This window comes from Camelus dromedarius, chromosome 5, assembly GCF_036321535.1.
Source record: "Camelus dromedarius isolate mCamDro1 chromosome 5, mCamDro1.pat, whole genome shotgun sequence".
Taxonomy (NCBI): Eukaryota; Metazoa; Chordata; class Mammalia; order Artiodactyla; family Camelidae; genus Camelus; species Camelus dromedarius.
The window spans coordinates 25,111,587-25,137,544 of NC_087440.1; the positions used below are offsets into that span (position 1 = coordinate 25,111,587).

General features: G+C 35.0%; 1 long non-coding RNA gene across 1 annotated transcript in view; it reads left to right on the forward strand.

Moving 5' to 3' along the window:
* Positions 1–14,680, forward strand: part of LOC135321390 (uncharacterized) — a 279,281-nt gene extending 264,601 nt beyond the window's left edge. The window contains exon 3 of the long non-coding RNA XR_010381124.1: positions 14,596–14,680. This is a non-coding gene — a long non-coding RNA (uncharacterized LOC135321390). The remainder of the gene's footprint in view (positions 1–14,595) is intronic.
* Positions 14,681–25,958: the final 11,278 nt, after the last annotated feature.

The following is a 25,958-nucleotide window of genomic DNA, read 5'->3' on the forward strand; positions in this document are numbered from 1 at the left end:
TCTGAAAGATGTATAAAGATAAAAACTGTTTTTTATCTGGGTTTTAATGCAACTCCAAGAACCAATATTTCCCTTCTACAAAAATAAACAGAAGGATGTAGCAATTTTTTAAATTAACATCTCATTTGAATACCGACTCTTGCCTGAAAATGTCTTATGTGGTTAGAAACTGAGATACAAAGGAAAGCTCAGGAGATAGAGCCTTAAACGAGAAAATATGGGCAAGCTGTTTGTGTTCCAGGTTTTATTTTGAATCTGGTGGAAATAAGTTTGAAACATCATGAGTGCGTGTGCTGCAGAATATAAATAAATGAAGACCGTGTTGAGAAATGCACTCCTACCACTCCTATTTCTCTTGGTTTCCATCCGTCACTAGGTTCTTCAAAGCCTGAGACGACCTAAAGCATGTCTGGGGAAAGCAATTTTGAGCGAGAGAAATGCACAAAATTGCAGATTTACTAAATGGATTTAAAATTCCACAAACAAGTACTTTATCTCATACTTATAATTAATATAATTGTTTTATGTGCTTTGAATGAAGAGAAATGGATTTGGGGGGGGCTTATTTTTCTTTGTGCATTACATGTGCAAAATGCCATCTTAGAGGCAGATTTTTCTTTGGACTCAGGCACCAAATTCCTATTAGCCTTAATGGGACTTACACATGCACATTGATAGGAGAATATACCCCTTAGGCTCGAAATTTGAAAGAACAAATGGCAAGGACATCAAAATAGCGAAGTCTCATTTAGATGATCCATAAGCCTGCACAGTTACTTTCCTGAGAAGGCAAACAAATGTTACGCCTTATGATGTTTCTGATTGTTTTGATAGCCCTGTAAATACATCCTCTAGACTCACTACTTAAGGGGAACGTCTGCTTTTATCAAGCAATGCAATTTTTGACCACACACGTTTGGTCTGAATTATAGGTATTTTTTATTTTGCATAGTGCGTTATTGCAAGTTAGATGTAGTCCGTCGTCTCAGTCGCAGCACCCGGATTTGAACCTCTGTACTCGTCATACAGCTTGTATGTGCTTCTTTTCCCACAGGTAAAAGGGAAGATGAAAAACCAAAAGGCTTTTGACCCCGAATTATAGAGGTTTTAGTAGATTTGCTAACCAGATTCCTCCCAGAAAGAACCTGGTTGGTGCATTGCCCAAAGAAGTCTGTATTATTCTGATGAGACAGTTGCTGATGTCCCATAAATCACCTGAGTTTGTTTTATCAGCATCCAAGGCCAGATAAACAGTCATCTACCTGGCAAAAGTGGTGCTTGTTTTGTTATTGTTCAAAACAATTCAGTGAAGGATGCTGAGAAAATTACCCTTTCCTTTCTAAACAGAGCCAGGGTTTCCAGTTCAAGGATCTGGGTATACTGAGACTGAAAGCTAATATTTAAATGTCTGTCTAATCTCAGGATAACAAACAACTTTAGCCTTCAGTGATCACAAATCCCTCATTTTCTGGGCTTTCATTTTATCTCTTGCAAAACAAATATGAAAAAATTATCACCCTTTTCCCCCATCACTGGGCCTCATTCTCTGTCATGTATGTATTGATTCATCAGCACGAAGAGGCTTCTAAATGAGGGTGGTGAGAGCTTGAGTGTCCTTACAAGTCTCCTCCAGCAGGTTACAACTCTTGCCAGTTACTGCCCATGTTAGAATTGCTGCTTCCCTCCCAGGGCGAAGCTAGTTCTGTGTCTGTGACTCCCACCTCAGTATGGAAACCTCCAGAAAATCCTTTGTGTTATTCAAAACTGTGAAATTCTGCCCTAATAAAAATAGGAATGAGACATATGGGCCTGAACAGTCAAATGGCCATTTAATACAAGTCACCCATTAAATGTCATAAAAGTATAAATTAAATTTGAGAAAAATAAATTAGTATATTAAAATTTAGAAGGCAGCCAGGCTGGCTTGGAGCTAAGAAACTAGAGCTCTGTGTGTGCTAATTCCACTGCTGGAAATAGCTTACTTTGTGAGCCTGACCTCACCTCTTCTTATCCTCCTCCAGCTCTTACTAGCTCTCTCCCGTTCCCTCCTTCTGCCTCCTCTCCTGCGTCAGCCAGTAGACTCATCCACGTAAAATGGAGACAGAGGAAGGGACAAACACTGGTTCAGACCTCTGCTCTCTGAATCATAATAACAGCAGACTTGTCCACAAAGATGAAGTTGAAAACATGTGGAATTAAATAACTATTGGGTGAATTTTATGAATATGGAAATTATAACACTGCCTGTGGGACCTGTGACTTTGTTGCTATATTTGAACCCACAATTATTGAAGAATGAAGATTCAGGAATGGTTTGAAAATCATGCCTTTGGTTTTCTGTTTTTTCCTGAAGTTCGCAGGACAGTAGTGAAAACACTGACTAGGAAGCCAAAGTCATAACCTCATTGTGCATCTGAATTGAGGGCACTGAGAAACCACCAGTCTTATGCATGGATTCTTCTCTGTGACGTCCATTCAGAATGGCCATCTGTGTCTGCCCTCTTCTCCTCTAGTGATGTGAAATTTTCCTTGCGTGAGGCCTTCTTCCCATTGGAACATGAAAAGCTTAGTAATAGTGACCATTTATTTAACACTCACTACATCCCAGACATTGGGATAGGACCTCTACATGCATGTCCTCATTTAAATCTACTTGAAATACTATAAGCCCATTTTAAGGGTGAAGTAATGAAGACATGGTGTAGGAAACTTCCACAAGGACACGGAGCTGCTTAGTTCTGTCTGATTCTAAAGACTGTGCTCCTCACCGTTACGGAATACCACCTCCCTGAAATACAGACACTATTTTAATCTTGCAAAATAAACTGATTCCATGCAGATATCAAGATCACTTCCTCACTACCTGTTCTATTTCCTCTCTTCCAAGAAACATTTTGAGTCCAACTGAACATCTAGTTGTCTGGGCTATTTCTCATGTGACTTTGCTTTGATGATCTTTTGTGTCCTTCTTACTTTCCCCCAGGGATTCTTTTAAAATGTGACACATAGAGCAAGAGGTAATCATTTTTGTGAGGTTTGGCTACTCTTTCTGAAAACTGTGTTTTTATTTATACGGACTAAGATGAAATTAGCTTTGGTCTTAGGTCATATTTTGGAAGTACTGAACTGTATCACTCAACTGATGCACGACTATTGCAGTCTAATAAAAGTGCACACTGCATTTCGTATGCTGTGATCTCCCGAATTGCCATCTGTTCTCATCACCAGTTAGATATGGAACCCTTACGAGGCCTCAGTTTTCTCATTTGTAAAAAGGTCTAGTTGACTGATCCCTCTCCAAGACCTATTCCAGCTAAAATATTACTTGTGTCTTCAATGTATATGTCAGTAAATTCTCTTGCATCCATTGCTCACTCCTCTCCAGGCTTACCAAATTAAAGGCAGGGCTTAGAAGAGGGTAGGGGGCTGGCAAAAAGCAGAAATTAAATGAAGGAAAAATTAAAAGCTCACTAGAAGAGGGTAGGGGGCTGGCAAAAAGCAGAAATTAAATGAAGGAAAAACTAAAAGCTCACTAGAAGAGGCTTACTTACATTTTGGTCATATTTTATGCACAAAATAAGGAGTGTTGTAAACTTTTTAAGAGTTTAAGTTCCTAAGACTCAGGTACTTTTTGTCAGAGAACCTTTGGCATGTTCCCAGATCCAGCAGAAGGAGCAATGATCCTTCAAATGGTGTTTGCAAAGAAAAGGCCTGAATTCATCATAAATCAAATTAACTAAGAGCAAAGTCTCTGAACCTAAGCCACATGCAATAGTTCTAAGTATCACCAGAATCAGATATGAATGAAGCTACATTTTTGACAAATGGAGTAGGTACAATTTATTCACTTTACTCCTGTCCTGAGTATAAAGATTAATATGGAGATTTTTCTGAGTCATTTTGATGTTTTCAGCCCTCACAGTTTTTCAACACTTTTGATGAGAACATGGCCTAGCCTAGGAGAGGAAGATTGCATATAAAATTCTCTCTTCCTACGGCTTCAGTGATTCTTGCAGTCTTCTGGGAAACAACAGGCCCGTGTGTCTTTCCTCGTTGCCCAAAGGAGGCCCAACTTATTTCTGAGAGGTCCAGAAGTAGATTCTTTTAGGAAACTATTCTGCCTAGTCCAAAAGGGGTCATAGGATCCCTGAATCAAAAGTTTGCATTTTTCAATCTCATTAGTTACTTACCGTGTAACAACTACCTGTGGGCAGGCTCTTGCGCTATTACTTCTGCCTCAGTTTTTCTCATCCTTTCCCATTTAAAGAAGTTGTGGTCATTTTTGTTCTTTTCCTACTTTGAAGGAAATATACATTGAATTCTGAGAGCATGTAAATAAAACTTCAATTGATAAAAGGTATCAAAGGTGAGATAATGTAAATGAATGTATTAATTCAATATTCCCGTGTTATGGGGGCAGCCTTAATAGGCAGCTAACATGCAGGAGAAGTCCTCAAATGTCAAGACACAGACCTCTGTTTCTGGTGGATGGGGACAGAAAATCACAGGTAATTTAAGCACTTTCTGTCTGGGTGCTCTTGGACAAACCAACAATGATTTTCATGTTGCCAAGCCAGCAGTTACTTTCTAACCATATATTACCTGTTATCTCACTGGCATTTGTCATAGCAACAATTACAATCTTCTTGGAATCTTTTTTTTCTGGCTTCTATGATCTTATTTTCCCAGAGTGATGCTAATTCTCCTTTTCAGACTACTTTGCTGCCTCTTCCTCCTCTTCTGTACCTAGACCCTCATCTCTTCTGTATATGCACATGCTTTCTTCTCTTTGAATTCACTCAATCATGTGGCTTTAAGTACCATCCATAAGCCAGACATTCAACATTTGACTGCCTATCTTCAGTTCCACATGGGTATCTAATAGGCACCCCAAACACAGGTCACAAAAAGTAAAGGTTCCCCTAAGCCTGCTCTTCCCTCTGCCTTTCTCCATTCGATAAAAGTGTTGCCATCTCCCCAGCAACTCAAGATAAAATCCTAGGCGTCATGCTTGATTTCTAAAGTTTGTTTATCCTCAGTATCCAATTTTTTTATCTAACCGTGATGATTCTGCCCCAAAAACATACTTCACATGCAAACAGTTCTATCTCTACCATTACCAGCATAGTCCAAACCACCCTTTTTGCCTTGGATGAATATGGCGACATCTTAACCTATCACCCTTCTTCCATTCCTTTCTTCTTTGATCCATTCACCACACAGGAGTCATCATATCCTTTCACTGTATAATCGTATCTTGTCACTTTCATGCTTAAAACCTACCAATGGCTTCCTATCAGAAAAAAAAAAATCAAAACATCCTACCCTGACTTACCTTACCCTCCTCTTCTTTCATGGTCCTCTTTTAACTACACTCAAGTCACAGTGAGCTTTGTTTTCTTGTTTAACAATCATTCATGACTTCATGACTCACAACCTCCACTAACTGGTACCTCAGCCTACAGTGCTCTTCTCTCCATCTTTGCCAACTGGCTCCTTCCTGTCATTCATCTATTGGCTTCAACACCACCTCCTCAAAGAAGCCTTTCCAGGTCAACCACAGAGAAGGGCACTTGTGCATCTTGTTTTGAGTTCCATCCCCAACACGTAGAACGTGGCTAGCTCTTAGTAGGTGCTCAATAAATATTTGTTGAATGAATGAATGAGATTTATTTTTTGTAACTGTAAAGTGAAGAAATTGGATTGGATAAGCTAAAGCCTCTCTAGTTCAGTGATATTAACTATGGGTTGTTCACCAGTAATTTGGACATTCATGTTGAATCCACTCTATTCCAACCTATTTCTCAATTTGAAAGGATTTTCTTTTCTAACAGTGAAAGCTGCTAACAACTGATACTGCTGAATGTGATGATGCCATATCTTCTTGAGATAATATTAATTATGGCTATTTTTCTTGGCTGTAAGTACTAGCACCCTTTCTTCAGAGCTGCAGTGGCACACATCTGCTCTTAATATTTGATTTATTCGGCCATAGCAAAAAAATTACACGCCAATGTAAATAAGGGTGAGAGAGAGATACATGGCATTTTATAATTGAGCGTTATATGAGATCCTTTACTCTATTTTTAACAGAAAAGATAAAGAAGCCCTTCTATTAAGATTAATACATAGTAAAAATATATTTGTATCTCACTTTATTCTCTTTAGATACTTATTTTACTGCCTCTGTGTGACATATACCTATTTCAGGGTGGTGTGATTTAACTCATCTAATCTTAGCTCTTAAGAACTTTTTTCTGTCCAGTTTTGTGATTATTATAACCTATCATCTTTTACCATCTGGGCCAATTTCTTGAAAACTAATGAAAACAGTATGTGCATCATATTCCATTATGTTTCAAAATGCCCATATCACCTGAGGACTTCATAATAACCTCAGTTTAACAAAACAGTAGTTGTCCATGCAGTTCAGTGATTTAGATGGCTAAGTTCTTTATTTCATATTTTTATCTAATTGCCTCATTTCCCAGTCTCATCTTCTAGGTCTTCTTACGGAAATGGTTGTCTTGTATTCTCCTTTGCTGTGTAGCCTTGCATAGAAGGTGAAATATGCAAATGAGAATTAGGTGTTAAAAACTAAGTGGCTTCTTTAATTTGGTTTTATTAAAACACACTTTCATCTGACATTCCAAACTAAAATTGTTTTTATGCTTTATTTATTAACACCAAAGTATCAGTGCCATCATGGAATTACTTCTATAATTCATTACATTAAATGGTGGTACACATCCCAGGATATTTTACAACTGCTTCCTTTTTTTTTTTTTTTTTTTTTTTTTGGCATAGATGCAGGTCCATTTTGTTAAGCAAAAGGCTTGTATTTTGGGGTTGACCTTCCGAAGGGTCATTGCTGCAACATTTTCCCAGGGTGAGAAGTAGTCAGCCTCAAGCACTCGGAGCCTGTGCCCTCATCCTATGATGATTTAATGTTAGTTACATGAAGGCAGGTCTTACACCAAGTATCCCATGGGCTCATATATGGGAAACACGAACACACTGTCATTATCACTTGAGAGCTGGTGGTTACAGGGGAAAACAGACAACGCTTCCCTTCTTGGGAAAATACAATTTTTAAGCCACGTTCCATTTATCTACATCAATATTTATAGAAGTAAGTATCTCCTAGTACCACCCACATAGTTATTTGTTGATCCATTCCTACAGTCTATCAATCTTTTTTCAGTTCTGGGTTCACGGCTAGAGCGGTGTAGCGGCGTGTATTGCATCCCTATGATAATTTAATTTAACTGCAGTATGCGAGGGTCTAGATTGCTCCTCTCAGCAGCCAGAGGTGACCGCAAACAGTGCTCGGGCCTAGATTGTTGTCAGCAATAATTACTGGCTAAAGAGAGCTTTGAAAGAATATGACATTCTACAGAAACATCCAGCAGCAAGAGTCAGAGTGTATAAGGATACATATATGGGTATTTTAACAAAACCACAAATTTCTTTGTCAAAACAGTTCAAAATTGATTACCCAACAAAGTCTCTAAACTGCATTTGCATCTTTGTATAAGTCTGGATGGTATCTATTTGCTCCAGGCACGTTTCCTTAATGGGTTTATATATACTGATAATCTGAAAATGAAGTAAATGGCTGGGCTAAATACAAGAGTATAAATGGAAAGAAAGAGGAAAAAACAATTTTGCTCATATATTTTCTCTTTTTTCTACTCATACAAAAGTAAATTCAACTTTAAAAATCAAAGGAAAGAAATAAACCCCCCTTTAATTACCACATTTAGGAAGAACTGTAAGTACACACACCATTTCAGCAAATAGCGCTGGATCTGAGTGATACCATATGATGCTGAACTAAAATGCCTGTCTTAGAAGGTGCTCTCTGGTCCTGTGCTGGCTTTCTCAACCCTTATTTCTGTGAAACAGGAGTCAAGAGAAAATGATAGGAATCCCAGCACCATGACTACAGTAACATTCTAGGTTTTTTTCCTTGTTTAGGCTAGCATTATCAGAAACTAATTATCCATGAGGGGAAAAAAAACCCAACTATTTAGGTTAAGTTAGTAAATGTATAGGTGTTTACAGAAACATAAACTTATTTTCATATGCTTTTGCATTGGCTACAAAATAATGACGAAATTACTCCATCCTAGTGGTGCTAATTAGCAGTGATTCACTGAAGGCTGTGGGATTTCTGATGCAATTTTGCTTTGATGATAAGAACTAGTGGATAAATTGGAGGTTTGAGATTTGCAGACTGTACTATATATAAAATAGATAAACAGCAAGTTTCTTCCGTATAGCACAGGGAACTATATTCAATATCTTGTAGTAACCTATAATGAAAAAGAATATGAAAATGAATATATGTATGTATATGGATGACTGAACTATTATGCTGTACACCAGAAATTGACACAACATTGTAAACTGACTATACATTCAATTAAAAAAAAAAAAAGAACCAGTGGAATGCTTACACAATCCATTTGAGAGGAGGAAGAACAAAATTAATCCCATGGCTATTTTGGACATTAAGAAAAGATTATGTCTGGAAATTTTTATCTTAGTTTGACATTTTTCTAACACTATTGTCTCAAATGAAATGAAGAGAGAGGAGATCAGAAACCTGTGGGATGGTCCACTAGCTTGTCCTTCAGAAGACCCAGGTCCTGATTACAGAAGCATATTCTCAGACAAGGACAGTACCACGATGTTCCCCTTCCTGGAGCATCATGCACCACCCATCCCAATGCCGTGGGATCATAGGGGACTTCGGCTTTCACCTTGTAATACTCAAACTCTCATTTCAGTGTTAACATGAAGAAATTGTTTTTTCATGCCTATCATTTTTTTATTTATCTACTCTATGAAAAGGGTTTAATAGTAAGGGAGTACCCAGAACTCCCAGAAGGAGTTATTTCAAACATATAATCCTCACTTGAGGCGTTTACTAACTTAGTCTGTACCAAAATTAGCATATATCACACACTACCTTGCATGGTTCCTACTGATTTCATGAATATATTTCTTGTTTCCTCAGTTACATTGTAAATTCACCAGTGATAAAGTCTGTCTCATACCTAAGCCAGGGCATCCCCCAGAACATCTGCAAATATGAGTCTTTGGCATCTGAGAAGTGCCCATGAATACTTGGGGCTTCATAATATAATTGGGACTGTTTACTTTGTATATGAGCAGAATATAGATCTCAGTAATGGTCATTTTTATTTATTCATTTATTTACTCCACAGACTCTACTGAGAGTATCTTAGGTTTCATCCACAGGCATAAACCAAATAAAGACAGTATTACCCTGCTCTCAGTCAGTTAAGTCTATAAGAAGAGATAGGCTTCAAGTAAATAGTTATAATGCCTTAGGATATAATATATGATATGAGATATAAGATAATAAAAATATTGTATGTAATTAATGCATTAAGATATTTTGTACCATCGAAGTTTGTATAAGTTTCAGAGAAAGAATTAATTCATAGAAGTAAAGACTGGAGTTGGTTCTTAAAGAGTATATTCAAGAGGTAGAAGGTGGTGGGAAGAATTTTCAAGGGAGAGGGAAAAGTAATCATTGGTATATCTGGAATATAGTGAGTGTTCCTGTTGTAGGAGATAGAGTTGAAGAAATGTTTGAAAATGTAAACACATTCTACCCCACAGACTGTGTTTCATTCTTCAGAAATTTCCTTAGGTGCTGCCTCCAGCACCACCCTCTTCATTTTACTTCATCTCCGTGGCAGACGTTTTCCTTCAGATTCAGTTCTAAACCTCATTATCTATCCCTGAGTATGCTTTCACGTAGGACACAAACATTAGCTCTCCTTTCTTCTTTCACCCATGATCATGGGGTGCATTCTGAGGACCTCAGCTCAGGAAAGAGTCCAAGCCCCTCTCTTACCATTCACACCAACAAAAGCCTAGACAGTGATCTTGACCAGAGAAATTTTATATGCCTTGCTATAGAGTTTGTACTTTATCCTCGAGTTTAGGCCCTGGGGTTCAACTGTTACACTTTCTTCAGAAAGTAAACAGATGAACATTTAATAGGATATAACTAGAATGGCATTAAATCTAGACCATAACCTTTGATTCCCATTATTGTCTTCTAAGAATTAATGGGATGATTAACTTAAATCATTAATCCAGGTAAACATTTGATCCATTGTTGTTTAGATTTTAGAAAGAGCATGTGAATCAAGTCCTGGAAACATGCCAATATTCTACTCTGCAGATTTTAGCAGCACTCAGAGAACCATTTTTCTGATATCCATATGTCATTACACATGGATGATTTATTAATCATCAAATGTATTCTAAAATACTGTACATACGCAGATTATAATGTGCCCAATAATCATGCACTGTCGTACATGATTTATGTTACAGATTTCTCTGTTTAACATTGGGGTTTTGTTTTTTCTGGAGGCAGTCTCTTCAGAAAAGATTGGCTTCATTCCTCTGCTGTTTTTCAGTGGATAAAGGCACTTTACATTATTATCCTAAGAAAAGGAGCTGTTTTTCCTATCCCAGATAACAATCATTTCAATCACGGGTGAAGCACTGTCTACTATTGAACTTCAAGTTCAGTTTGACGTTTCAGCAAACACAGTCAGTTTCTATAAAGATGGTATTCCTTCAGGAAAGTATACACGTATGATTAGGACAACAATGTTTAGGTAAAGTTCAAGGCTGTTCATGTCTCCTGCGTACATTGGTACAGGTTGTACCAGTGTACAACTCTTGTTCTGGCAGATGGGAAAATATCTTGAGGAAAGATAGGCTTCTCCTAATGTACACAAACATGCCAGGTAAGTTAGCAGCACATAAGTGTAAGAGAGGACATTTTACTGGAATTTATAAATCAGTAGCATTCCTTCTTCATTCCCAAACCCATAAATGCTACGTTATAGTATGCTTTAAAAAGGAAACAAAAATGAAAGTGCTTGGAAAGTTTGTGGGAGGTTGAAGGAGCCTGAAATTGAAAGGAAGTTAAACAGCAGTAACACTTAAGAATTAGACTGGATAGATGAAAATATGAAACTAAACACAAGTTTAAAAGAAAAAAATTTTTTGAGAAATATGATTAGAGGGTTAAGAACAGCAATGACCTTGAAGACAGAAAGGCCCAACTCATGGATTTTCACTGACTATAACTTTACCAGTAAAACTGAACTGAGAATAGTCAGAAACCCAGATCATATGATTAGTGATTATATATTGTCTTGAGATCCAGCCTCACTGGGAGAGACTATAAGTCTTTGAACCTTTGAGAAGCCACTTTCCCCCGTCTATATTAGGGAAGACACCAGCTTGGAGCAAAGTACCTCGGAAGTTGGAGATACAGTGCAGCTTTCTGGAGTGTAGTAATCAAACAACAATTTTCCTGACTGTCAGAGTTAAAGGACCTCTGTGGAAAGACTTCACTATTTTCTTCTTTCTCTTTGTGTTTTTATTTATTTTTTAGAGTAAGCAAATGGGGGGAAAAAAGAAAATTATATTGGCAGAGGGCTGACCTCTATTTTATATAATTTGCAGCTAAAAAGCTTATAGGCTAAAACATGTAAATATATGCGGATCTGAGAGCAAGACCTCAGAAGGGAAACAGCCAAGCTAGATTGAAGAGAATGTGGGCCATACACAGGAAAACCACCAGGGCTCTTAGCAACCTGGAAATCTGAAATGAATTATTATCTGGGTCCTCTTGTGACCTACTTTGTATCCTGGCAGCATGTTGGCATAAGGAGAAATTTGGAGCTGTAGGAATTGCTTATTTACTTGACCTTGAAGATACATGACCCAGTAGGATGACTGCTGATTCAGCCCAGTGAGCAGACACTGCCGTAGTTACAGGCCAATCATCATGGAAAGATGACTCACCAAGCGTCATGGACAAAGGCGGCCTTAGCCTGTGTCATCTGCTGAGTTTTTCTTTCACTGGAATATGCTGTATTTAAATTGTAACCATTACTGATAAGAGCAGTAGGGAAAAAAAGTCAAATGTACACCACCAACGTTCTTTCTTGTGTTTTTAAAAATTATTTTACAATCAGAAGAAAAACAGCATGAATTTCGGATTAAAGGTGGAATGAGAAATCAGTTGCTTTGAATAAAAGGACAATGCATTTCTTTAAAGAGAGAGTGTAACTGAATGGAAACAGGGAATGTTTGTAGAAAGGTAGACAAAATCAACGTAAGACTCCCTCAGACCTCAAGAATTCTCACCAACAGATTCTGATCACATTCAAGAGCTGGAATGATCCAAAGAGACCGTCAATTTTAACTGTCGGGGCTTACAGATGAGAAACACAAGGAACAAAATCATGATGCTGCTTAACGTTCCAGAGAAGAATTCTATTCTCCAAATGCTTAGAACTTGCCAGGCATTTGCCCCACACCACTCCCTGCAGCAAATGTTCTTTCAAAGCTCCTTGAACATAAATCTTTTCTCGTGGCGCTATGGATCAGTGGAGTTCTGAGTAAGGACAGCTGAGGTAAAGGTAACGTCTCTTAGCTTTATTTTCCTCTTTTGAGGAAGAATCTGTTGAGGGGCAAGTTGTGCCCTCCACTTCAGTCAAAGCAGACGTGAGTCATAGTTGAAATTGGATCCTACACTTCATTTTGCTTGTGTACATCTAGTGTATAATATATGTCTCACAAACAGACTCTTTCAGAAGAGTCAAAACCTGAGATGCCATGATGGATGGAAAATTCCAAGTACCCAATTAACACGCATGAGGAAGTTATCAAATGTGAAAACTTAAGGTGAATTAACTGCCAACCAGTATATTATGATGTGATGAATAATGGGCATCTGGAGTTTTATTAATGAGCATCTAATGGAAAAGATGGAACTGGTACCAACAAGTTTAATCCCAGTGATGTATAAAACAAGCCCAAGCCAAAACCAGGATATCTATTGGCGCCAGACCCTATGACCTACAATAGGAAGCATCTTAACTTACAGGTGTGTTACCAGAAAGACACATGCCAGCCAGCTCACAGTGTTTTCATAAGACAGGAACCTCAGCCTTGAACGACTCCAACCGTTACTCTATTGTCTTGACTGTCGCAAGTGCATCTGAGGATATGTACTATCCAGAGATCGTCCAGGTCAGTTATGGTTACCTGTACTTAGCAGGGTAAGCAGACAGTGGAAGACAATGGTTGTACCGGGTTTTGTGAGTAACATTACAGCAAACTCTTGTATATGGTACAGGTAACACTCACAACTGCATATACATTTTTTTCTTCAGAAAAACGTTCTATTACAAATAATTCGTTTAAAGGCAAAACCAGACTTATTTGTGGCCAAAATAATGGCTGCCTACGAGGAATAATTTGAAAGATCCCAAAATATCTCCAGAACAAGGGTTTGCTGCTACTGCCTGAAATTCCACTATTAAAGATTTGTTCCATTAGGCACTGCCCTCTTTTGTGATATGGTTTTTCCCCAAGAACCAGAGCATGTACAATATCCTATAAGTCAATGGCAAATATTCACACAAAGGTGTTAGTGTCTTTCCAACAAACAACTACAGTGGAGAGAATTTTTTGAAGAAGGAGAAGAGAACAGAAAAGTTCTGATCCTAGTTCAGTGCATAATGGGAATCCATGTGGACTGGTGACCCTGAACAGCCATAGTATGGAGTTAGTAGATTCAAAAAAGGGGTTAAAAGAACCTCAACTGAATCCTTGTACTTCTTCAAAAGTGTTATGTTCTTTCTTGCATTGAATCTTTGCACACATTATTCTCTCCTGTGGAAGGTTCTTTAACCCATGTCAGTATTCCTCCATTTTCCCTGGCTAACTGAGTACTTTTTAAGATCAGAGAAATTATCTTATTCTTTTATTCTTATCAAATGACTAGATAATTTTTCAATTGAGAAACTGGAGTGAGAAAGACACCGAGGATCAATCCCACTTAGTTCACAGTTTTGCCTCGGGTCACCCTAGTTAAATGAAACATTTTTCTGATGTGTCTATGCGTTTAAGTTGAAAATGCGTTTGGCTAGGGAAAAAAATATTATCAATCAACATGATTACATTAATGTTACTGTGCCAATCTTAGAATATCATATTATTAAAACAAATTCCTTAAAAATAAGAACTTATCAATGTGATAAGTTTTCTAGTTCATACTATGTAACCATTTTTCAGAAGAAATCTCTGAGAAGTTCTAGTTTTTTTTATTAATCAGAAACTCTCTCAATTCTAACTTTGCATCTGAGAAAATTATTTTTGTCCAAATACTTTGGCCTCCTTTCAAATCTCTTAATTCAGGATTTTTAAAAAAATATATCCTTGTCAAGAAGAGGTATAAGATAAACAGAAAGATTAGAAACCAAAAGCATCAGTGAAGGTCAGGCAAGTATCTGCTGGGATGTGTGCTACTCTCTGGATGATGAACCTCTAGTTAAAAACAACTAATGAATTGAGAGAAGAGTTTATGGGTCGTTCTGTTCTCAACTTGCTAACAACTGGTGTGGCCTGCTTAGACATTTGGTAACCAAAAACGAGGTTAAGGAGTTTTATAGTATGTACATTTCCTTTTAAAAGAAATGAAATAACATTTAAGGTCTATACATTGATTTTCCCTAGGAAAAAGTTCTTAACGGACACTACCCAAGAGCACGATGACAGGCACAGAAGTGACAAGGAATTCTGAAAGTCCAGAGGTGAGTGATTTTCTTTCCTAGACTGAATTAATGCAAAGGTTAGAAATTATTTAAATTCATCATTCAATTAAGGGAATTTCTGTTAAGTGAATGAAGCTTTTGCACTTAAGAAAAATAAAGAGGTGCTTTGCTTTTCATCTGTCTAAAGGAATGCAGGAATAAAGGGAAAAAGGAGAATAAAAAAGGAAGAGAGGGGCCAACATACTATGGAAGGACATTTTCATTTGTAGTTAGGAGTCATGAGACTTAAGGCAAGGGGATAGTTTCTGATACAGATTTACTGGAAGGTGATTTTACAATGTGAAGCAAAGCTTTCAAAATCTGCACATATTTTGATTCAATAATTCCACTTCTAGGAACTTATCCTAACAAAATTATCAAACAAGTGTGTTCAGATTTATGTATATGGATGTTCCTTGATATTTTGTTTATTATAATAAAAAATTGTGTTTGGTTAAGTAAATAATGATATTCCATAATGATATAGGTATATATTTATTGACTAGAATAATGTCTGATACCTTATGTTATATAAAAAAGCAGATTATAAAATGACATATATGGTACAATCCCATTTTCAAATATGCTTTTGTGTATTTTATATATTTTTCTGAGACTATTTCTGATATATATGTATGTATGTGTAGAAATATATACATATATATAACATTTATATATAATATACACCTAAGATCAAACCAAAAAAGAAAAATAACTAAATGCTAAAAGTAGCTATCAATAAAGGTTGAAATTCAGTTTTTGTATTTTAGTCTAGTTTTTAACAATAAGAATGATACAGATAATAAATTTAAGAAAAACAATAAAGGAAACTTTAATAAATCTATTATAAATATTAAACTCAGAGAAATATATAATGATGATGATGATATTTGCCTTTAATACTGACATTATTTTTAATACTTCAGTTTTTATTCAAAGCTAGAAAAAGGCAGTAATGATTTTGCTGAGCAAGTTTTTCTCCAAGTACTTCTCTCAGACTTACTATTTATTTACCACATCTTCTGGGATATGACTACAAATCGGTTTCCAACTTGGGAATACACAAACCCCCCAAACTAATATGTAAAACAGATTGTTCCATCATTCCATGGTTAACAGTTGGGAAGAATTATTGGTATTATAAATAATATTCAATTGAAAGTTTAGAACAGATATGGGTCTGCCTGAGTAGTTTATTGGAAAATCATTTGTTTCATATCAGTTTTGGCATCCAGCATTCAATATGAATTATGTAGTTATAGCCCAGGTTATTATATTTCTGTTTGTGCCACTGTGTATATATGTGTCTTCGGCTTTAAAAAGGTAATTTGTGCCCTCAAAATATATTATGTAACAAATTGTGATTCATGCAAATCACTTTGATTTGTTTTCCAAAAATGTAGTCGGCTTCAATTAATCAGTTGCTATTCATTTCATATGTTCCAATTGCACTCACAACAAAAGCTCCAGTGGGTTATCACTTACATGGGGGGCTGGCCTCCAGAGGGCATGAAAGACACAACAATCAGACATTATACCAAGCATACAATTATAGTGTGTGTCCCCACCAATTCCAATAAATCACACGTTACATTATGTTGGACTCCCCCCTCTCTGAAGTTCTCCATTACCCAAGCCACCTACCTGCTGTAATCACAGCATTCTGCCGTGCGTGGGTGCACAGCCCTCAACCTGCTGAGACCTATTCCATGACTCCCAAATGTGTAGCTGGAGTCAGCCAAGCAGACTGCTGTATCTGTGTTCTGCAGCCTGTCCATCACGATAAATGAGTAGCTGAAAGTGCTTGTACTCCTGTGCATGGACTTCGTCTGGAATGAACGGAAGCAAAAGCAACATGGCCACTGCGTTTGTGCTTAGACGTCGATGGTACACAGTATTTTCATGTCACTCGTATTACTCGAAATATAAAAATGGACTTAGCAAAAACTTGCAAGAGATGTTAAAAACTAACCATAGAAAATGTTCGTATTTATAAAGGTTTTATTTTAATTATAGGACATCTTAAAGTCTAATTACCATTCACACTTTTACTTACATGTCACATTGCCTCAATCCTACCCCATAGGATGAACTAATACTAATGGACTGGAATTAGCATTTTATAAGAAGTCCGTTATTATTTATTTTCCTAACAATAACAGGGTACTTGGTGTCATCTAAAATACAGGGCATTATTAAACCAAAACCACTTTTATATGCCAGCTATTTATAAACCACATATGAACTGTTCTAAAATACAGGGTACTGAAGTGACTAATTGTACTGAGTAGATACTCATTAGGAGAAAAACTGCCCACAAAGAGAAGATTTGTATATGGCGTTCTGATGTTACTTCGTCAGCCATTGCAAAATTACTTTGATGACAATGATACAAGATCTTATTTGAGGTTATTTCTTGTGGGGCCAATTACCATGGAAATAACTAAAGGTCAGAAGACTGTAGTATTAGACATATTTCCATCATGTAGGGAACATGAATCTGAATTGGGTTATGGGAGACCTCAGAAGAGTAGACAAAATAACAGGATGCCAATCATATGGCATGAAACTCTTTGAACTTTTACATGGTTGGCTATTAATAAGACATACCTCAATTCCACCAGGATAAAGTCACAAATAATAGTTAGGAAGTATTTCAAAGGGCAACTCTCAACTTTGACGCTTTTTCCATTGCATATTTATACTTCTAATCTTCCATACTCATTCTTCTAATTTGATATATTAAAGAAAGAGAAAATTGAAATGAATGAATATTTATTTATTGAGTTCCTACCATGTTATTAGTGATCAGAACTGTACCTATGGCACTGAATGCCATAATCACAACAAATCTGTGAAAGGTACTGATCTCCATTTGTGTCAATAGAGGGTCAAAGAAGATAAGTAACAATACAGACTTGTAGCCAAACTTTATACTTTTTGCTTTAGTATCAAAAAGAAGAAACACTTAGCTGTAAACCATGATGAAGTATTTCTTTTGTTGCACTACCTATAAAATTTTTCTTTGTGAAAGATAGAAACAAAACTTACTATTTTAAATGATGTCCTTATCTCCAATTTCTGTTAGGAAGTAGGAAGTTGCAATAGAACAGTGTGGTAGGCTGAATATTAGCCCCCCAAATATGTCCATGTCCTAATCTCTGAAACCTGTGGATATGTTACCGTATATGGCAAAGAGACATTGCATATGTGATTAAGTTAAGGATGTTAAAATGAGAAGATTATCCTGTATTATCTTGGTGGGCCCAATGTAATCATAAGGGTTCTTGTGAGTAGGAGAGGAAAAGGTCGGAATGAAGGTTGGAATTGTAATAACAGAAGTAGAAGTTGAAGAGATGCTCTCTGAAGATCACTTTGGAAGAAGGAACCAGGAGCCAAGGAAAGCAGGTGTCTTCTAAAAAGTGGAAAAGATAAGGAAATAAATTCTCCCCTAGAGCCTCCAGAAGGCATGTAGCCCTGCTGGCACCTTGGTTTTATCTTTGTAAAACTCATTTCAGACTTCTTACCTTTAGGATTTTGAAATAATAAATTTGTGTCTTTCAAGACACTAAATTTGCAGAATTTTTTACACTTACAATGAGAAACTAATACAACCATTATTTCCACCTAAAAAAATAATCAAAACAAAACAGACCAAAGTACAAAAGTAGAGTTTTTAGAGTATCAGAGATTTTAATCAAGATTTTAATAACCCTAAGGGAATTAAATTTTAAAATGGACAAGTCTTTCCTAAGAGAATCATCTGGTTCCTTGTATTGATAGAATGACAGTAGAAGTAAAAGGAGAAACTAATCTTCTATTTGAAGGTAAAGGGAAACCAGTTCAACTTTTAACCAACTATAAATAGCTACTGTGGGTTAGTATGACAGATTACAGTCCCAAGGAGCCTCAGTCACAGAGTGAATGTGCACCCACCTACCAACTCTCATCCACAAGGCCACCACTAGGTGCATGGGGACAATGTGCTAAAGGCTAGGAGCAAGAAAGAGAACTGAGAGAGATCTCCTCTCTGGAACATAAGACTGTCACCCAAGAACAAGGCAGGGGACACCAAGGGCTACAGGCTGGGGGAAGAGAGGGGAGTTGCACAGGCTATTTCACTGATTTCAAGACAGCAGCCCACTGAAGGCTGGGAGCAGGGTAGGAAAATTAAGAGAGAGGCCCTGAGGTGCACCAAGGGGTTAAGGAAGCAGGATAACCAGAGATTTCCTGAGATACAGAAAGCCAAGGCAGGTCTGGAGAGCAAAAACAACTTCTAGTAACTCAGAAAGTTGGGAATTGAGTTTTAAAAAATTGAAGTATCTCTAGAAAATTATTGGTGCTCAGATCTCAAGCCCTGCTGAGAAGAAACTACTGATCCTGACCTCAAAGTATTTGAAGCCAGCGGCAAAGGGAATCTAACTGAGTCTACCACAAAGCCCATGCTCAATGCAGCTACGGGTGAGACTGACTCAGTACCCATACTGGCAGTCTGACAGAGGACGGGGGAGCTCTTTGCTGGCAGTTTCTGCTGTTCTTGACACAAATGACCACCATAGAATAAAAATTACAAACCATGTGAAGAAATAGAAAAGCGTGAGCAATAAGGAAAAGACAGATACAGACTAACAGTTGACCTAGACATTGTGTTTAGCTAATAAGAACTTGAACTCTGATAAATGTCGTATAGAATCTAAAGAAACTTGATGCAAAAAGAGACTGAAAATTTCAAAATATATGTAAAACTATAAAAAGAGCTAAGTAGAAATGCTAAAATAATGTAAGAATTGTAAAATTCACTTACTGGGCACAGGGGCATTCTGGACATGGAAGAAAATATCAGTGAACTGGAAAACAACAATAGAAATCATCCAAACAAAAATACAAAGAGAAAAAACAATATTTAAACTGAATGAAGAATCCAAAACTTGTTGAATGACATCAAGTCATCTAACATATGTATAACTGGAGTTACAGAAAGAGAACAGAGGAGAGAATGGGGCAGACATTTATTTTCAAGAGATAATGGCTGAGAATTTTCCAAAATTAATGAAATATATAAACCCACGGATTCTAGGCACAACACCAAACTACTAGAAACAAAAGATAAAGAGAAAAATCTTAAGAACAGCCAGAAAAAGAAGGCACAACACATGTAAGAGGAAAAACTCTAAGGATAATGGATGACTTCTCACCAGGAAAAAAAAAAAAAAAAAAAGGAGGCCAATGGACACTGGAATAACATTGTTAAGCACTGAAAGCAAAAACAGAATGCTGTATATAGCAACTATATCCCTCAGAAACAGAGGCAAAATAGACATTTCAAATATATAAAGTCTATTTACTTTTTTAATTTCTAAGACTATTGACAATGTAAAGCAAAAATAATAACAATGTATTTAAAGTAATAAAATATAAAAAAGCACAAAGAATGGGAAGGAAGTTAATTAGAATATGCTGTTGTAAGTTTCTTACATTGTATGCGAGGCAACATTTAAAATTGGACTGGAATGAGTTAAAGATGAATATTGTACTTTCTAGAGCATGCACTAAAAGTAATAAAAATAGTTCATTTAGGAAATAAAATGTAATTTTATAAAATATTTGACTAATCTGAAAGACAGAAAAAGGTAAACAGGAAGATCAGGTGGTATAAACAGAAAATAAACACCAAGATGATAGAATTAAGCATGTAAATAATTACATTAGATATAAATGTACTCCATCAAAAGACTGATTTTTAGACTGGATTTAAAAGCAAGACCCAACTATATCATGTCTTTAAAATATACATTTTAAGTACAATGAGCAGATAAGTAAAGATATATATTTAGACTAACAATAAGAGTAGAAAAATCTGTGACTCTCAGATGAAATAGACATTAACAGGAAAAGATAAAGGGACATTTTCAAATGACAAAAAGCCCAATTCATAAAAAAGCTAATAGAATTCTAAATATATGTGCATTTAGTGATAGGACTTCAAAATACATGAACCTAAAACTGACAGAACTGAAGGGAGAAATAGATAAATCCATAAAGATAGGAAATTTTAACACCCCTCCATCAGTAATGAGTAGACCAATAGAGCAATTACAATAAAAAGGAAGTAAGGATATAGAAACTCTGAACAACACTATCATCCATATTGAACAAACTAATATTTAGAAAACATTTCACCTGACAACTTCAGAACACAAATTCTTTTGAAATTCATGTGAAATAACCAAGATATATTATATGCTGGGTCATAAAAGAAGTATAAAAAAACCCTCAAGAGAATGAAAGCATTCAGAATATTTCTCTGACCACAGCAGTATTAAATTAGAAATCATATCTAGAAAACTTCAAATTATTTGGAAAATAATCTATACACATCTAAATAACCTATAAGACAAAGAATAAACCACTGGGAATATTTTTAAATATTTCAAATTGAATAGTGATGAAAACACAATATATAAACATTTGTCAAATAAAACTAAAGCAGTGCTTGAGAGAAATTTATTAATTTGAACTCCTGATTAAGGAAGAATGTTTAAAATAAATGACCTTATATCACCTCACACGAGTCAGAATGGCCATCATTAAAAAGTCTAGAAAAAATAAATGCTGGAGAGGGTGGGGAGAAAAAGGAACCCTCCTACACTATTGGTGAGAATGTAGTTTGGTGCAGCCATTATGGAAAACAGTATGGAGAGTCCTCAAAAAACTAAAAATAGACTTACTATATAATCCAGCAATCACATATATATCTGAGCATATATCTGGAGGGGACACTTATTCAGAAAGATAAATGCACCCCAATGTTCATAGCAGCACTATTGCCAATAGCCAAGATATGGATACAACCCAAATGTACATCAACAGATGACTTGATAAAGAAGTATATTGGTATATTTATTCAATGGAATACTACTTAGCCATAAAAAAGAATAAAATAATGCCATTTGCAACAACATGGATGGACCTGGAGATCATCATTCTAAGTGAAGTAAGCCAGAAAGAGAAAGAAAAATACCATATATCATTCATATGTAGAATCTAAAAAAAGAAAAAAGAAAACACTAATGAACTCATCTACAAAACAGAAACAAACTCACAGATATAGTAAACAATCTTATGTTACCAGAGGGAAAGGGAATGGGAAGGGATAAATTTGGTAGTTCAAGATTTACAGGTTTTAACTACTGTATATAAAAATAGATTTAAAAAACAAATTTCTTCTGTATAGCACAGGGAACTATATTCAATATATTGTAATAACTTTAATGAAAAAGAATATGAAAATGAATATGCATATATATATGTATATATATATGTATGTATGTATGTATGACTGAGACATTATGCCATACCCCAGAAATTGACACACTGGGACTGACTATACTTCAATTAAAAATAAAATAAAATAAAATAACCTCAGATTTTATTTTAAGAAGTTATGACAAGCAGAGCAAATTACTCTTAAAAAAAGCGGTAAGAAAATAAAGATAACAGCAGAAACCAATGAAATATAAAACAAAAAACAACACAGAAAGTAAACAACTTGTTAGTTTTTTTAAAGCTTAATTTATTTTATAAACCTAGCAAACTTGACCAAGAAAAGAAGACAGAAAGAAAACGCAAATTGCTAGTGTCCAGAGTGAAAGAGGTGATAGCCTAACAGGGCCAGTGGCCAATTAGAGAAAAATAAAGGGATATTTTAGACAATTGTCTGCCAATAAATTCAACAACATAGATAAAATGGAAATTCCTTAAGAAATACAATTTATCAAAACTGACAGAAAGAAATAGAAAAACTGAATAACCTGGTATATAACAGGAGAAATAATTTTGAATTAAAATTTTACACACATACACATATGCCCCCCCAAAAAAACTTGAGGTTCAGCTAGTTTAACTGATGAAATCTACTAAATATTTCAGAACAAATAATACTAAGCTTACACAATTTTTTTACAGAATAGAGAAAAAGGAAAGAAATATTTCCCAACTCATTTTATGGAGCCACAATAACCCTGATTACAAACTTGACACGTTTATTACCAAAAAATTTTTAAAAGGAAATAAAATTACACGTAAAAATCATTCATGAATTTATATAAAATCCTCAAGAAAATATTAATGACTCCAACTCAGCAGTATATAAATGGATGATATATGTCATAATCAATGGCATATATACCAGAAATGCAAAATTGATTTAACAGATCAATCAATATAATTTATCACACTAACATAATAAAAGAGGAAATTATGTGAATAAAAAGCAAAAATGCATTTTACAAAATTTAATGTTTATGATAAAATTCTCAGCACACTAGAAATAAAAGAGGCTTTTCTCAATATAAGAAAGTACATCTATTAAAAGCGTACAGTTAATACCAAATTTCATAGTGATGTAAATTATTGATCACTTTATCCCTTAAAGGTAGAAGAGTATCTGTTATCATTCTTTCCATTTTAACATTGCATTTACTGGAAAGTTCCTGTCACTGCAATAAGGTGAGAAAAATGAACAAAAGGCATACATATTAAAAACGTAGTAAAATGAATACAGAACTTTTCTCCAGATGACATGATTGTAAACGTAGAAAACCCTAAGAAATAAAAAAAAAACTACTAGAAATAAGAATAAATTTAGCACATTTGTAACAGAAAAGTTGAGATACAAAAATCAGTTTTATTTCTCTATACTAACCAAAAAAGTGAAATTTTTTAAAATAGCATTAATAAAAGCATCCAAAAAAATCAAATACTTAGGAATAAATTTACCAAAAGATGTGTAATATACTTGTCCTGAAAACTAAAAAGCACTGCTAAGAAACTTAAAGAAAATCTAAATAAGTGGAGAGAAGTGCCATGTTCTTGATTGGAAGATTTTATATTGTTAAATATTCAGGCTCCCCAAATTGACCTATAGATCCCACACAAGTAACAATGTACCGTCAATATTTTTGGAAGAAATTGTCATAGTGACTCAAAAATCTATAAGGAAATGCAAACTATAGCTAAACAACCTTGTAAAGACAAATAAATCTGAAGATCTTTTACTTTCTGAATTCAAGACATACTCTACAGCTAAACTAATCAAGACAGTTAATTATTGGAGTAAGAGGTAAATAGATCTATATGTAAATAAAGCAAATGGTTGTCAACAAAGGCACATGATTCTTTGGGGAAGGCAAAGTCTTCTTAACAAATGATGCCGGAAAGACTGCACAACAGTCTGGAGGAAAATAAGACTCTTGACCCCTACTTCACACCATACCCCCAAATCAATTCAAAATTGGATTATAGACCTAAACATAAAAGCTAGAACTATAAACCTTCCAGGAAAAAAGACATGAGAAGATCTTTTCAACCTGAGAGTTGGCAAAATTTTCTTAAATTCCAGGAGGATATCTTAGAAGACACCTTGGTTTTTACCCAGAAGAGATGAAAGTATATACCCACAAAAAAGTATGTGTAATATATTGTACGATTGAAAATTTACTGAAAGTAGACCTTGAGTTTTCATTTAAAAAAAAAAAGTAAATATGTGAGGTGATGGGTAAGTTAATTAACTCAATGGTAAGAATCTTTCTCAGTGTATATCAAATCATTGTACACTTTAAATATATTACAGTTTTATTAAATTATATATCAATAAAGCTGGGGAGAAAATGTTCAAAGAAGCTATATTCATAGAAGCCAAAAACTGGACACAATCCAGATATTCCTCAACAGAACTGATAAGTTGAGGTATACAGTAGAACACTGCTCAGCAAAAAAATCTAAGAACTACTGATTCATGCAACAAAATGAGTGAATTCAAAAATGTTTTAATGAGAAAAAGAAGTCTTTTATATAAAATCCAAGAATGGGTAAAACTAATCTCTGAAATCAGAAAGTGTTTGCCTCTGGAAGGAGGACTGACCCGATAGGAGCCTAAAGGAACTATCTAGGGTGGTAAAAATGTGCTGTATCTTGTTTTGGATGATGGGGAAATGGGTATAGAATTGTCAAAATGCATCAAACTTAATACTTGAGATCTGTTTATTTTATTGTGTGAAAAACACACCTCATTTTATTGTATGTAAAACCTACGGATTCATCTAATTCTGTAACAGAATGACAGTTGCTTTTTAAAGCATTTCTAAGAGTTTTTAAGATGAGTTATCTTATCCTGAATTTAATCAAGTATATAATCACAGATTACTACCAGTTATGAAAAAATAGAAGATAAAGAAACAAGTTATTTGATATGACAAGGAAATAATCAGTCAAATCCAAAATATGGACTATTCCATGGGACAGATGACCTTATATCTTCCAAATAAATATCATTAAAAAAGAAGGAAGATCTGTTACAGATTAAAAGAAACTTGAGACTTACTAGCCAAATAAAGTTCCAGGCCTTATTTGGATTTCTTACTGAACAAACCAACTATAAACAAAAGACATTTTAAAAATAATTAAAGAAATTTAAGTATGGACTAGGTGATAATAAAAAGTTATTGACTTTGTTAGCTGTCATAATGGTATTGTAGGTACATTTAAAAAATCGCTCATCTGTTAGCAATATACAGTAAAATACTTAGAGTGAAATAACATTATGTCTCAGATTTATTTTAAAAGATTCTAGCAAAAATAAAAACGTAAGAGAGGGGATAAATGGAATAATGTTAGCAATAAGGTTGACAATTTTTGACTTTAGGTGATGGGAGTATGTGAGTACTCATTACACTTTTATTTATTTTGTGTATGCTGATAATATACAATAATAAAAAATGTAATGAATTACTGTATATGAACTACAACGGGTTACTCTTGTTTTCCATTGAAAGATATAGCTGGCTATTATTCAAGTTCTTATTATGCATAAGCTTCCAGATTATCCTTAAATCATTTATTATTTTTAAACTTTTATGTTGTACTAATCTTTTTAAGTCATTAAGCAATTAATACTAATGAGCTAATTAAAGCAAATATGATTTATAAAACTAATCTATGTAACAGGTTTTATATATATAATAGATTAATATAACTAACCTATATAACTAGTGTTACTTTTTACAGTACATAATTAAATGAATTTTTATACATTATATATTTTATATCACAATTAATATTATATATTTTATATTATATATAATATATCTTATAACCAGATACCATCCCTTTTTTTCCCTCAAAACCAAAATCACAGATTCAATTTCTGTAGCCTTATGAATCTCGTATAAACTGAATCTTGTTCCAAAAAATTTTTTTAATTTTTCAAACATATAGTGAGTGAAATTC